The sequence below is a fragment of the Pleurodeles waltl genome, chromosome 2_2, assembly GCF_031143425.1.
Source record: "Pleurodeles waltl isolate 20211129_DDA chromosome 2_2, aPleWal1.hap1.20221129, whole genome shotgun sequence".
Lineage (NCBI taxonomy): Eukaryota > Metazoa > Chordata > Amphibia > Caudata > Salamandridae > Pleurodeles > Pleurodeles waltl.
The window spans coordinates 1183928130-1183938659 of NC_090439.1; the positions used below are offsets into that span (position 1 = coordinate 1183928130).

General features: G+C 45.3%; 1 protein-coding gene across 11 annotated transcripts in view; it reads left to right on the forward strand.

Moving 5' to 3' along the window:
- LOC138283053 (uromodulin-like) overlaps positions 1-10277 on the forward strand; it is a 298687-nt gene extending 288410 nt beyond the window's left edge. For 10 of the 11 annotated variants that reach the window (XR_011201046.1, XR_011201042.1, XR_011201047.1 and 7 more), the window contains 2 exons: positions 8107-8139; positions 9118-10277. The gene's annotated coding sequence lies outside the window, so the exon portion shown is untranslated. The remainder of the gene's footprint in view (positions 1-8106; positions 8140-9117) is intronic. The other variant, XM_069221194.1, reaches the window with a different exon arrangement.
- Positions 10278-10530: the final 253 nt, after the last annotated feature.

Sequence of the window (10530 nt, forward strand, 5' to 3'; positions counted from 1 at the left end):
GCACATGCCCCAGACTAGACCTAAAATACGTGTGCCCAAAAAAGCGATAAAATGAACCCACAACATTGGTTTACAGACTCAAAATGAGACATCTCAAACAGGTAGAAAAGGCGGGAATTCTAGGAGTGGCATGGTGTGTAAAATAATGATAGATTAGAATTCTACCCAGTTGGTTGCCAGTGGTTAGCCTTATTGCAAGCATTCCTCTCATCACCATTTTTGTGGCTAAAGTACCACCCTAAGCGGCAAAGGCATCCTCAGTCATGGATCAATGCTCTGTGTCACTGGAATCAACCTAGAACTGACTGGTGAGCCCCAGTCAGGATTAAACTGGTATTGGGTGGCTTGTGTTCTAGTCGAAGGAAGACCTGGCCTTGCAGTTCGGTCTGGAATCTTCCCATGGGACCAGGGCCAAACATGATTTGTACATGGCTGGGTCCAAACTGAGATGGCATGGTGAGCAGAAGAACAATGGGTTGGAGTGGTACCCAAGTGAATTCCAGTTCTTAGACTTATTGCAAGCATTCCTCCAAGCACCCTTTACATGTTTGAGATTACATGCACAAGCACCAGTTTGGACCAATTAAAGCATACCCATAGGAGGATGACCCATCAACTGGGAAACATGACAGACATGACAAAAGGCAGGCATACTCATTTTTAATTAGTTAGTAATGCAAGGGAATCTCAAAACCTTGGACATGTTACATGCAGAATTTCACCTATTGTCACACTAGGAATGGAAGCACATCATACTCAACTCAAGTATTTTCCCTGTATAGTATTAGGAGCGCAGCTGTGGGACATACCTGATTTCCCTATTGATCAGTACTTGAAACAAGGGGTCTGTACAAGGGGGTAATGTCAGGGATCTAGGACATGACAGTTCATCTGCTAATCCTGGACCCATTGCTCTTCAGCTCAACCCCTCATTATCTCCCTCTATTTGAGTCATGTACTTAACATATGCTTCTCAGCCACATACCTGCTGATCAAGAATGGCACCCTACCTCCCTCCACATGGACCATGGATGTATAATGTATTATTTAATTATATGACATGCTACTAGGAGGATCAACCAGGTAGCTGTGCCTGTAGGATGGGACGAGGAACTGTGTGCCCTTCCTGTACCAACCTTCACACCCCTTTGAAGTCTCTGCATACCTTCAGAGAGCTGGGGAGATGGGTCAGTCACAAGGATGCCAGAAGGCCGAGGGTGCTCCGTGACAACAGAAGAGAGAGGCAGACTGAGGATCAGAATGAGCGGGACACAGGTGTACTGGCACAGGCAGCCGGGGCACCCCATAGAATGGTCATTCTGAACTGTTGTGGAAATGTGATGAGTGAGAAGGGTAACAGACAGGAGTGCGTGGCCAGACTTCCAGGTGGCCCGCAGAACAACCGCTACCTGAACCCAACCACTCTGGCTAGCTCCTTGGCCTTCTCTCTGCTGGGTGGCCTCCACAAAAGACCCTCATGTCAGACAGTCCTGATATGTTGGAAGCTCCTTGCTTGACACAAAAGCCAAAGCTAGAAAAGTAGTACATCCCACAATGGACCAAGTGAACCAGTGGGCCAGAGAAAGGGGGCCAAAGCTGGGGCCTTTCAACTTGCGGCCAGTCGGACAATTCACCCAGGGCATAGTCAAAGATTCTTTACTCAGACATGCAAGGGAGACTTACCTGGGCCTGTGGGGCCCCATCACAGGCACTTTGTGAAACAGTAGGCTGGAATACAGAGTTCAAGACTAAGGCTTCCACTCACCCTGAGCTCAGTCAGAGCCTTCCTAGGCCTTCAGGACCTAACCCTGGATACCTTGCAACACAATAGGCTAAGAAAGGGAACTCAGTGCTGGGGCCTCTTACCCCCAGGCCAGATGAAGATCTGACCTGGGCCCCAATCAGAACTTCGTCCCTTGGTCAGGCAGGGTAGAACTCCTGGCCACTGCAGGGACCTTTCCAAGGCACTTTGTGACACAGTGGCTGGACCATGGAGTGCAAGATTGGGGCTTCCACTCCCGCGTTCTGACTCAGGGCCCGGTCTGAGCTTCTTCACCTCCAGGGGCCTGCAGACTCTTTCTCACTCTCTTTGTGACACAGCACCTGCTGGAGATCTGGCCTAGTCAGACCTTCTTCGCAAAGCCAAGCAAGACAGCCCTTCATGAGACTGTGGACCCTGCTTTGATTACTTTGTGACACAGCAGAATGGATAATGGAGTGAAGATATGAAGGATTCAAACCCTGACTCTGCTAGAGCTCTGACCAGGGGTCCAGTCAGAGATTCTTCACTCAGCCAAACAGAGGATTAATTCCCAGACCTTCAGGGATCCTCCCCAAAGGAACAGTCCAGCCCGAGCTGCCAAGCCAGGTCCTTCCTTGACCGGAAACAAGCATCCTGGGACCGGTGTCAGGGAATCACTCCTCATTAGCCAGGCTAGCTTTTATCCTGTGGCACAGTGCGCGTTCCATTGCAACACCCATTGCATTATAAGAAATCCTAAATCTGTGGTAGTGCCAAAAACTAACCTCACCCCGGGGGTGGCGTTAACATGGCAAAATGAGGAGGTATGCTTTTATGCTTCCTCGTTTTTTGTTTTTTGCTTTTTCATTCTGCAGCACACATGGAAGAAGAAAGATGACATGGAAAGAAGAAAAAGCAAAATGCCCTTCAAAAATTAGTCTTTGGCACTTCTATGTGTGCTGCATTCTGCCAAATCACCATTGTAGATTGTTTATGTGCAGGAAGGAACACCTCCCTGCACACAAACAATCACTCTCCTCATTGCAGACACCGTTGCACTATGGTGCAAGGATGCCTGTGTTGGCGCAGGCAGCTTAATTTAGCACCAGCGCAGGGGACTCGCAGGTCTGCGCTGTACTCTTCTGAATACAGCGCGGCCCTGCGTTTCAAAACTGGTGCGGCGCTGCTGATTTTGTCGCAGCACAGCGATGCACCCGTTTCTTGTAAATCTGGCCCTAAGTGTTCATCTCAATGACAATATACTGTCTAATGAAAGAGTAGCACCAATAGCAGAAACCCCAGTCTGAAACTTTTTCCAGCACCACTGTGTGAAACTACAATTCTGTACCTATAAGTTTCCAGGAGCTTCCACTATCCAAGATGCATTGTACCAGCAGTTGCCTCCCATGGTCAATCCTTATTTTCTGACTCATGAGAGAAGGATCCCGAATCACCTGGAGGTTTTAACATCTCTGGTTATCAGAGAAAATCTAAAGTATGTGAATTGCATCAGCTTCACTTGTCCCCAATAGAAAATGATGGCAGCGGCTCTTAACCTCTTGTTTTCCGTGGAATCTCAGTGAATAATTATTGTAACCCTGAGGAAACCCACTCATTTATATGTTTTAAAAATAAAAACAATACGGAAAAAAACACAGAAGACAGTGCACATCTAACAAACACATAAATTATAAAAAATTTATTAAATTTGCAAACAAAAATATTTGCAAGAAAACTAATTTTAATAAGAAAAATTAATTGTTTAAAAAAAGTACTTTCATTTCTAAAAGATGGAGCAATATGCTGTTCGCTAGCATATATTACATTTTTTGCTCCAATGCATGGTCTCATTTTGTTGGCATTTACCAGTTCTTGATTTGAGGTCACAAGTCGCTTATACTGGATTCCTTTTGCTGTATCTCTACAACTCCCACAAGTCAAAATAAGGATTTCAACGTAATCTTACAATTGCAGATCATTCAGTTACAGAGCGTTTTAGTATTTTCTGTTTTCAAATTTGCTTTTAAAATTTTTTTTTTGTAAACAACCCAGAAACCCCTGAGTAGCTGTTGTGGACCCCACGATCCGCAAACCAAGTTTAAAAATCTCTGATCTACTACATTTTTCTTGGCACCAAGGCCCATATTTATACTTTTTTGTGCCGCATTTGCATCATTTTTTTACACAAAAGCAGCGCAAACTTCCAAAATACAATAGTATTTTGTAAGTTTGTGCCGATTTTGCGTCAAAAAATTACAGAAATGCAGCACAAAAAAGTATAAATATGAACCTAAATTTTTCTTGGTCGTGCTACATATTTTTCTGTCAAAAGTGACCTTCATCTGCCAGGTACAAGACAGCATCAGACCTACACAAAGTGTGCATGGTGTCTTTGTCATCAACCATTTCAATCAAAGAATGTGACATTTTTCTCCAAAATATCCAAAGGGACATTGAAGGAATGGTAACCCTTCAGGCAGACACAGGAAATTTGAGAACATGACGACTAAAGAAGATCTGAAGAGGATCTTAAGATCTGAAGAGAAAGAAAGGTCCAATCAATCAGTGTAGGAGGCTGGTCTGGCTTGTAGTGGGTACCAGAGGTACTTACACCTTGTGCCAGGACCAGTTATCCCTTATTAGTGTAGAAGAGGTGTTTCTAGCAGCTTAGGCTGATAGAAGGTAGCTATGGCAAAGCAGCTTAGGCTGAACTAGGAGACATGTAAAGCTCCTACTATACCACTGGTGCCATATGCACAATATCATAAGAAAACACAATACACAGAGTTTCTAAAAATAAAGGTACTTTATTCTTATGACAATATGCCAAAAGTATCTCAGTGAGTACCCTCAGTATGAGGATAACTTATATACACAAGACATATGTACACAAACCAAAATTAGGTAAGTAATAGCAAGAAAAGTAATGCAAGCAGTGTAGAATTACAGTAGATTGCAATAGGAGCACATAGGTATAGGGGCAACACAAACCATATACTCCAAAAGTGGGATGCGAACCACGAATGGACCCCAAACCTATGTGAGCTTGTAGAGGGTCGCTGGGACTGTAAGAAAACAGTGAGGGTTAGAAAAATAGCCCACCCCAAGACCCTGAAAGGTAGGTGTAAAGTGCACCTACTACCCCCAGAGAGCACAGAAGTCGTAATAGGGGGATTCTGCAGGAAGAACAAACACCAGCAATGCAACAACAATGGATTTCCGGACCTGAGTACCTGTAAGACAAGGTGACCAAGTCCAATAGTCGCGACAATGTCGAGAGTGGGCAGGAGCCCAGGAAATGCCAGCTGAGGATGCAAGAAGCTGCCACCGGATGGAAGAAGCTTGGAGTTCTGCAAGAAAGAAGAGAGCTAGGGACTTCTCCTTTGGAAGACGGATGTCCCATGTCGCAATGAAGCTTGCAGAGGTATTCCCATGCAGAAAGACCGCAAACAAGCCTTGCTAGCTGCAAGGGTCGTGGTAGAGGTTTTTGGGTGCTGCTCTGGCCCAGGAGGGAGCAGGATGTCACCTCTTCGAGGAGGAGAGAGAGGGGGCGCCCAGCAACTCAGGGAGCCCTCACAGAAGCAGGCAGCACCCGCAGAAGTACCCTTACAGGCACTTGGAAGAAGAGTGAACCGGAGTCCATGCGAAGTCACAAAAGGGAGTCCCACGATGCTGGAGGACAACTCAGAAGGTTGTGCACTGCAGGAAGGAGTGTCGGGCACCCAGGCTTGGCTGTGCACGAAGGAAATCCTGGAAGAGTGCACAGGAGGCGGCAATGCAGTCTAGCGTGGGGAGGCAAAGTCTTACCTGCACCAAACTTGGACTGAAGAGTCACTGGACTGTGGGAGTCACTTGGACAGAGTTGCTAAGTTCCAGGGACCACGCTCGTCAGGATGACAGGGGACCCAGAGGACCAGTGATGCAGTCTTTTGATGCCTGCGTTAGCAGGGGGAAGATTCCGTCGACCCACAGGAGATTTCTTCGGAGCTTCTGGTGCACAGTGAAGACAGGCTACCCCCAGAGCATGTACCACCTGGAAACAGTCGAGAAAGCCAGCAGGATGAGGGGTTACAATGTTGCTGGTAGTCATCTTGCTACTTTGTTGCGGTTTTGCAGGCATCCTGAGCAGTCATCGGTCGATCCTTTGGTAGAAGCTGAAGAGGGAGATGCAGAGGAACTCTGATGAGCTCTTGCATTCGTTATCTAAGGAATTCCCCAAAGAAGAGACCCTAAATAGCCAGAAAAGGAGGTTTGGCTACCTAGGAAGGAGGATTGGCTACCAAGAGAGGTAAGAACCTATTAGAAGGAGCCTCTGACGTCACCTGCTGGCACTGGCCACTCAGAGCAGTCCAGTTTGCCCCCAACACCTCTGTTTCCAAGATGGCTGAGGTCTGGGACACACTGGAGGAGCTCTGGGCACCTCCCCTGGGAGGTGCAGGTCAAGGGAGTGGTCACTCCCCTTTCCTTTGTCCAGTTTCACACCAGAGCAGTGCTGGGGGATCCCTGAACCGGTGTAGACTGGCTTATGAAGAGATGGGCACCATCTGTGCCCATCAAAGCATTTCCAGAGGCTGGGGGAGGCTACTCCTCCCCAGCCCTCACACCTATTTCCAAAGGGAGAGGGTGTTACACCCTCTCTCAGAGGAAGTCCTTTGTTCTGCCTTCCTGGGCCAGGGCTGCCTGGACCCCAGGAGGGCAGAAACCTGTCTGAGGGGTTGGCAGCAGCAGCAGCTGCAGTGGAGACCCCGGAAAGTCAGTTTGGCAGTACCCAGGTACTGTGCTAGAGACCCAGGGGATCATGGAATTGTCCCCCAATACCAGAATGGTATTGGTATTGGGGTGACAATTCCATGATCTTAGACATGTTACATGGCCATGTTCGGAGTTACCATTGTGACGCAATACATAGGTAGTTGGAGGTTAGAGATATAGGTGCCTTATAAGGTACTTAAGTGCAGTGGTAAATGGCTGTGAAATAACGTGGACGTTATTTCACTCAGGCTGCAGTGGCAGGCCTGTGCAAGAATTGTCAAAGCTCCCTATGGGTGGCAAAAGAAATGCTGCAGCCCATAGGGGTCTCCTGGAACCCCAACACCCTGGGTACTTCAGTACCATATACTAGGGAATTATAAGGGTGTTCCAGTAAGCCAATGTGAATTGGTAAATTTAGTCACTAGCCTGTTAGTGACAAATTTGGAAGTAAAGAGAGAGCATAACCACTGAGGTTCTGGTTAGCAGAGCCTCAGTGAGACAGTTAGGCATCACACAGGGAACACATACAGGCCACATACTTATGAGCACTGAGGCCCTGCCTGGCAGGGTCCCAGTGACACATACAACTAAAACAACATATATACAGTGAAATATGGGGGCAAGATGGTACTTTCCTAAAATGAGTTATTGTAAAGCACGGCTAATCACCCTACAGGGTATCCAGGTGCTGGCAGGTTCCAAAGAAAGCAATGAAAATGGTGGGAAAAGCAAGGCGTAATCGGTGAAATGGGTTAAAAGCAAAGAGAAGGCACATGTGGAAAGAGCAAGGAAAATGCAGTGAAAACTAGGGAAAAGCAAGGGGGGAGACACACAAAAAATAGGGGAAAGCAGTGAAAACTTAGGGAAAAGCAAGGAGAAGACACACAAAAAATGGGCAAGAAAAGGAAGAAGAAAAAAGTGAAAACAAGAAAAAACAAGGAGACGCACACAAACATGAGGGAGGGAAAAGCAAGGAGAAGACACACAAAAACTGAGAAAAAAGCAAGGAGAAAGCAATGAAAATGAGGGAAGATCAAGAAGAAGGCACAAAATGGAGGGGAAAGCAAGGAGAAAGCAATTAAAATAAGGGAAAAGCAAGGAGAGGGCACTAAAGGAACAGTAGGGAGGAAACAGTGAGAATGAGGGGAAAAGCAAAGAGAAGGCACACAAAAACGGGGGAAACGCAAGAAGAAAGCAGTGAAAATGAAGGAAAAGCAGAGAAAAGGCACTCAAGAACAGGGGAAAAAGCGGGAAGAAGACAGGAACAAGAGCAATGCAGCAGCACGGGAGAGCTGGGCCTGGGACCTTGACTGCAAAGATATCTAGCCATCCAACCCTCTATGAGTCTCCACTTCAGAAGGACTACTCTGGAAGGAGCTCTGAAGAAATGAGGCTAAGAGCTGTCGTAAAACATCAACAGCATTCCTAGTGTTTCTCTTCTCCCAGTCGACCTCGCAGGAAATGGGTATTAAAAAAAAATCCTACACAACCAATATATTGTTAGCTCACCATGACTCATCACAAGGAAATCCAGTGCACGACGAACTGACAGTTTGACTGAGATGACGAAAGGAAATATTTAGTAACTTTCCGCTTCTTTTTGTTCTTTTCAGGATCCCTGCAAATAATCTCTGGATCACACACAGGTAATCAATAGATTGTGGTTTGCTCCCTTTCTGTGTTATTATTCTTCTGGTGTTAAGCTCTGAAAGTTGGAAGGTTCTGCTACCCATCGAGATGTCTCACTCTTTCACCTCATTCTGCTGACATATGCTTATTGACAATGTATGTTGAACATGTTTTACTATAAAAATAAAAAGCATATTTTAGGGAGCGTGGTTTTGGTCTATGAAGGAAGGCTGTCTTCTTGCTAAGCCCTGAAGTGCTTGTCACCATCTCTCAAACTTGGACCCAAGGGAGTATGCCTGGTTTTTACCAAGTCCTAGTATAGACAGGGGGCATTGCCAGGATAGTATTTCTGATCCCTGATCCTTGTGTCAATGGCCTGGCTCTCTCCACAGCAATGAGGACTGCACCACTCTAATGAATGCCATATCAGGCAGGTTGTCGAGTCAAACCATGGCCTGTGCTTGGAGATAGTTGGATTGAGGACTGCACATTCTGTACTCCAAAGCCTCCCCTACGAGGGGAAACCGGGCCAGGTAAAATTTAAAGGAAAACCCTGCTGAGGGGAAGTTGGAAAAGGATTGAGGCTACAGACATCAAAGGGGAGGTTGGAGCTTTGATAACCAATACAAAGAGTCTTTAAATCATTTTACTAGCTGTTTCTTAACCAAAATCAGCATAATTAAATGTAATATCATAACGCACTCTTTCCCTATAGAACAACCAGCCTTACTACAGCATAAATAGCTTTCAAGGTTTTTACTGTGAGGTTGGGGTTAGTGGTTTCCTGAGCACATTCTGTACTCCAAAGCCTCCTCTCCGGGAGAAATAAGGCCAGGTAAAATTTAAAGGAAAACCCTACTGAGGTGAAGAGGGCAAAGAGCTGAGGCTACAGACATCTAAGGGAAGGTTGAGGAGATGTGGCAGGTCTTTTCTAAGAAACATGTATTTTCTTGTGTTACTAGGTATCGCATGAGCATTTTTCTTTTTACTTCCAGATATCACCTTTTTGGCTGTGCTAGGTAACTCTCTGTGGCACCACTGAGTCTCTGGTTGATGTGAGGAGGACTAACCATGCCCAAAGCAGGATGTGGACCTTCTAACTGACATCAATAATTATCATTATACGACTGGAGTGGAGGTTCCTGAACTTGATTCCAATGTTTATTTTCTGCCTAGGATGATGTGTAGAGGAATCTGCTTTATAATAATTTATTTTCTATAAGGTTTAGGGACTGAACAATTGTTTGAAGGACAGAGTAAAGGCAGACAGTGGAAAAGATCTTAACGTCCTCCTTTCTGATTTTACCATTGGCACCACTGACATCTCTATCCATTGGCAAGGACCACCATCACAGCGGTTCCTGCCCATTTAAGAAAAGTGTGACAGACAGCACAGTCAGTCTTGATGGACAGATGACTACATTTTCAAATGTATTTATTTTTCAAAAACAAATTCCCCAAAAAATATTTTACAAAAATAATGGCCCACACACCATTGGAGTTTTTTTCTGTGGTGTGGGGTTCATTATTTTTATTCCTGCCCTTCACCACCTGGTTTACCTGGCCACCACCTGGTTTTACCTAGCATTAATGGAAAGGAAAAAAAACACATAATACCATGTACCCTAAAAATGGTGGGTGGTGCCCCCCAACACACTCTGTCAGGCCATTAGAGTAGATTAAACAACTCTTAGCAAAAACCTGGTTATATGCCCCAAATCAAAATTGGGCAGGTGGGCAGAGGGTTTGGTCAAACTACCATTTCACCAAGACTTAGCCTTTCTCACATAAGGCAGGTTAAAATCTAATCTACACCTGCCTGAGAATGGAGGAAGTTGACAACCAATTAAATGGTTATGCTACGAGGTGCATGAAGAAGGTCTATAGCTGACTGCACATAAAGAATGGGAAAACCAATGCTGTAGTTACTGAACTCCATGTCAGTGCGTGAGGGAAGACAATGCTGAACTAGGTGTATGAGATAGTCTAAATCCGTTTGAAAATTGAGCAAGGAGAGACCAATGATGTGGTTACTCAACTAGACAAATGAAGGTAGTCTATTTGTGAATCGAGGAAGGAGAGCCCAATGATGTGGTTATTGAAGTATCTGTATGAAGATAACCAACACCTATTAAAACACATAAAGGAAAGAGAACCAATGATGTGGTTATTGAACTAGATGTATGATGTATGATGATAGTCTACTCACCTGAACATGGAGGATGGAGACAACAATTATTTGGTACTTGAGCTGGATGTATGAAGATCATATACAATCACCTAAGAATAGAGAAATGTGGTATCAAACTAGCTTGGTTTTTTAAGTAGATTGTTATTCCTGCCCTTCACCACCTGGTTTACCTGGCCACCACCTGGTTTTACCTAGCATAAATGGAAAGGAAAAAAAA